Consider the following 5,506-nt stretch of genomic DNA (forward strand, 5'->3'; position numbering starts at 1 on the left):
CATCCAGTCTGCGTTGTGGTATCTGAAGGCACCGCCTGATGAATGGCTGTCATTTCTTAACCACTGGAATTAAAAAAACAAACACGGGCGGCTGCTGTTGGTGCGGAGGAGAAATGTCCGTGGATGTGATGATGTGGAAGCTCTGTGACTGGCTTGCGGTTGATGGTGTTGCTGTAATGACTTGGAGAAAGCCCATAGCCCCAGATGCAGGGGCCCCGCCTGTACGTGCTGCACCGGACTGTAGCCTGCAGACTCACTTTGCCATATGAGTTTGACGGTCAACGTCAGTTGGCTTGTAAGCACAAACAGCTTAGGACTAAGCTACCATGAGCCCCAAGGGCAAAAAATAAGATTTGTGTTTAATTTTCCTGACTCAATAAGGGGAAATACTGGTGCCTACCACAAGTTCAGTTCAGTTCCTCAGACGTGCCTGGCCCACATGGAGATAAAAGCATGAGTTTACTTTGAGAAAAAGACACACACTTGGCCAGCGTATGTATTTTCTTTTCTTTTCTTGCTGTGACTGACGTTCACTTTAAACAAGGCTCCAAAATAAGTGTAAATGTACGAATCTGTATGCATCAGTGTGATTTTTACCTTCATTTGCTGAAGAGTCTGGATTTAGCTCAGTCGAGTTGGTATCACACTGTAAAATAGTGCAAAGTGACCGACTGAGGGGATGAAGAGCCGCCTCTACCAGACCTCTTGTTAAAGATTAAGTGTTAATATTAGCTTTGATGTTCCATTTCATGTCAGGCTAAACAAACACAAATACAAATCTAGTCGAACAGGGTTGATGATCCAGGGTTCCTACAGTCATCTCTTGGGATTTGGCATTTGTGTCTTCCACCCTCTACAAAAGTTGTGGAAGATGATTTTTAAAACGCTGGAAAATGTCATGAGATTCTGATTAAAATCACCACTTTTCCTCCCACCAAACGTCACATGTTAAATGTCAAGCTTTAGCTGCTGCTGATCCCTTAAAGGAACATTTCTGGAAAAGAAAAAAAAGAAATATCAAACTGAAAAAAAATCTGTTTGCTTGCAGGTTGTCAGAAAAAAAGCAAACACTGTGATGGAAGTACTGGTGATGGAGCTGTAGCTACGACTGAGAACACTGAGGTCGTGTCCTTGACAATATTACTGCACATTTGGGCATTTTAACAACCTGATGAGGAGTTTAAATTACACACAAACTACATATAAAGGCCCATTCTGCAATTTATTGGTGTCAACATTCTTAAATTTGATTGTTTTTAGGCCCCAAAGTAAATTATACTTAAGGGATTTTCAGTGGTCGCTTACTGGGATTCAAATCTTGGCATGATGGAGAGGGCATTTAGGCCAAGTGTAAGGAGATATTGATTCAAAAGTTGAATAAATGTATTAAATATAGAGAAGTCGCCCTCAGTATTTCAAGAGTCCTGGCTGAGCCTGCACTGTACATGTCATGCAATACTTCAGGAAATCTCAGAATGTGATCTCAACAATGAGTAGGAACCCTGTCCTGTTCATTTAAAGGAATAGTTTTGGGAAATTGGGCTTATTTGCTTTCTTGACAAGAGTTAGATGCGACACTTGACACCACTCTGACGTCTGTGCATTAAAAGAGTTCTGCACCGATTTATATTCACTCCTTTAAGACCGCTGGACTCGCGATGGACCAAAAGGATCACATGCAGCAGAACCAGGCATATCGTCTTGTCTTCTTGTCAAAACTTAGCGCCTACATTACCCACAATGCCCCTCGACCACCGACAGTTCAGTCGGAGATTCAGGTGCGTTATGCTAGAAGTGGCTCATGTAGCCTGGAGCCTCCAGCCTGCAGCAGAGCTGAGCGGCAGCTACAGATCTCTGGTCAGCTCACGTCACACAGCTCCCTCTGAGACACTGAAGGCTCTATACTACTTCAGGAGTACTCCCCAACACCTGATGATCAGTAAAGTTCCCCTTTAAGAATGGAACTACAGCCAGGACTATCCTAGCTTAGCATAAAGACAAGGGGAAACAGCTAGCCTGACTTTGTCCTAGGTTAAAAATTACACTTACCTCCGTAACATATCGCATCTGTACACAAACAGAAAAGTAAAAACACAAAGTTGTGGTTTTATGAGGCCTGCTAGAACTAATTCTGCAAACAGTCCCCGTAAAACCACAAACTGTTTGGACGGAGCCACGCTAGCTGTTTCCTCATGTTTCCAGTCTTTATGCTAAGCTAAGCTAACCTCCTGGTGGCTCTAGCGTCATACTTAACGTACAGATATGAGAGTGGTATCAATCCGTTCATGTAACTCTCAGCAAGAAAGCTAAAAGGCTTATTTATCAAAATATCAAACTATTTCTTTAATACGGCTCTCCTGAACTGTATAATAATGATTAAAAACATGCATTTGTTAGTAAAAATTAAAGAGGAAAAACGGATTAAATCCAGACAGCTGTCACACAACAGCTGCAGGGAGTTTGTTGATTCAGTAGAAGCAGAAAGAGACAGAATTACACATGACAGACAGTCCTGCTGTGTGATGGTAATTTCCCTCACAACATCAAAGATGGCTGCCAGAGAATCCTCCACACTGGCTCCCGTCTTTGTGACTTTCTTTCGGCAGCCATGTTGGATGTTAGAGCGGTGTGGATGTACTGTAGCCATTCTGCTCTATTGCAGCTCTGTGACGAATAGCCTCTTTGTGTACAGTATTGATCAGCTCCGTGTGAAACTCATCTGGTGGCTCTGTCAATCCAATGGAAGTTGCATTTCATCCAGGTTAGCTTCTGCTGTACAACGCTTCTGCACACATCGGCGATGCACTGTAACTGCTCTGCTCTGGAGGATGAAATCCAACCCACTTGGAGCACAAAAAAGCACTGCTGCTGTTGTGAAAACTGAAAAATATCAATAAAAAGGTCTATGGCATCATGAGGTTAAGATAGTGTGCCCACATTCTCATTTTTCTGATTAAACATCTGTTTTAATGTGATTGAGCCACAAGTGCTGTAAGAAATGATGACTGAAAGAGCGTTGACATTTCCTTTATCATTGTCAGAATCTGCGGTGGTATTTGGTCTGCTTGGTGGTGATAAAATATTTCACAGATGTGAGCTGATGGATATGCTGTGAGACGGCCTGAACAGTTTGTAGCTTAATTAATCAGCAGGGAAAAAGATGATCTATAAGGAAAATGTCAGTTATGAACGCCTCATTTTTCTGCTGCATATCTGAATCTTTGCATCCTTGTCCGTGAGGGGGATTCTACAGTATATTAATGTGTACAGCTCAGCTGACATACAGTATAATGAGGGGTTCTTCTCTATACGGCGGCTGGCCATTGTGTTACAGTGTGTAGGTTTACTGCAGGTTTTGCATTTGGGACTTAATGTGATGTGCACTGAACACTGGATGTGCAGCTCTGTCCCGATTCAACACCTACCTACTAATTCTAAGCAGGTTTTAAGTGTGTACTTGTGTTCATGCTGCAAACGTGACAAAACTGCAGTAAATGTACCCACAAACATCAGTATGCAGAATGACAAAACTCTTGGAGATGGAAATGGAGCTGGAAGAAATCAGAAATAGGAAAGTGATATTTTTGTGATATTGCAGTTTGATGGATGTCTGACAGCATGGCATCATTTCCTGTAAGTAAAGTAGGTTGATTATTGATATACTAACTTCCACAACAGGATACTATTTCGATCAGGAGGAACCACCTCTGTCTCCTAGAAATGATCTTATTATTCTACCAGTTTTTACCCGAAACATTTAGTGCTGCGTTCTTGTGTCTGACAGAAGCCGTACAGACTGTGGTGGAGTCTGTGTGTACAAAGAGCAGGATCACATCAAAAGGAAAACACGTCTGGTGTCACCACTGACGTACTTAAAGGTGCCCTGTATAGCGCTACTAGTGGTCAAAACCTCCACAGGGTGCCTTTAATATTTAAACCTTAACAAAGAGCTTTGAGTTCCCAAACAGAACCATAAAAACGTTAATGAGATTAAAACATACTGTAGGAAAACAAATGAAATACGCTGACGGTGAGTGTTTCACAGTTACATTCAGATGTTCAGTAACCCTGACAGTTTATTTTGTGGTGCTCATAGCTTTGAAAAAACAAAATGTACTTCCAGTAGTTTTTTTTAGGTGAACCTCAGTCTGAGGACACTGTTTTCTGGTTGTTCTCTGGGGTTTTATAATCACGATATCATGTGTAACGTACTGTGTGTGTCGCACTTAATGGGAAAACTGGAAAAGAGGGAGTATGTAGGGGTGTTTAGCTCCTCTTTTGCCCCAGTGCCTGCTGGCCCTGCCTTTTAGTTTAGGTCCTTTAACATTGCGACATTGTGAGGCCATTTTGCAATTGTTTTTTCACTTGAATGAAAAGGAAAAACATTGGACACATGTATGAATGTGTATTTTCATTCGCGTCTGGATCCAGTTGAAAACTTACTAGCATTAAAGGATAAAGCTGATGTTATTCAATATTATTGTTGTTGTCAACAAATTCCAACATTTTGTTAGTCTGTATCTCATGAGGCCATTGGTTCCTACTGCAGACGTAAATCTTTAGAAATACCTCAGAAATATATAGTTTATATAATTAATATTCAGTACTTTTCTAAAATAACTGGTAATCCACATCCGTTGCTCTAGTGAGTATTTGTCTAACAATGTGGCCCACTGATGTGTTTTTAATAGTTTTTTATGGCACAGAGGAAGAAGATACATCAGGCTGTGATACACACAATACTAAATATAAGATTTGTTGACGAAATATGGAGCATCAGCAGAATAAAATCTCATATTTGGAGGATTGTGAAGCCTTGGCAGAGGTGAACGGCTACATTACCTGCTATCCTCCACTGAAGCATTGTGCTGCTGGTCTGTAGTAAACATGTCATGTTTTAAGAAATGGTGGATATCTTCATTTGCAACCAAACTGTTTAAATCTGCCAGCATGTTGAAACTGTCCAGCTCAAATCTTCACTCCATTAGAAAAAGCTCTTCTCAGAGATGAACAGCAAACCCTGAGCCAATGTCATTCTCTCCTTTTGTCAGAAATTAATATAGTTGGCTCCCTTTGAAATCGATCAGACCGCTGTGGTCCCTGATTACTGTTTCCATGGTTTGATGCTCGGCTAAACCATGGCAACACAGGCTCTGCTGGAAATGTGTCATGCTGCAGAAGCCAAATAAACACATTGACTGGAATATAGATGAAGCCAGAGAGGTGATGTCACATCTCTGTACCTGTTTTCTCAAATAATCAGCGGATTTATTCAAACATCAAGAAGGATATTTAAAGCAAATGGAGGCGGGCTGTACGGTTTCTGTGAATACTTGTCCGGCTGTCGAGGAAAATCACGGAAACAAATCTACAAGTCACATTTGTGATTTTGTAACATCTAATTTTCCAGTCCGTTCTGTGGAAAACGAATGAGAAACTGATGTCAAGGACAGAACAGAGCGCCAGTTTGAGTGTGTATGAGCTTGATTTCGCAGTGGAAATGTCA

The sequence above is a fragment of the Enoplosus armatus genome, chromosome 19, assembly GCF_043641665.1.
Source record: "Enoplosus armatus isolate fEnoArm2 chromosome 19, fEnoArm2.hap1, whole genome shotgun sequence".
Taxonomy (NCBI): Eukaryota; Metazoa; Chordata; class Actinopteri; order Centrarchiformes; family Enoplosidae; genus Enoplosus; species Enoplosus armatus.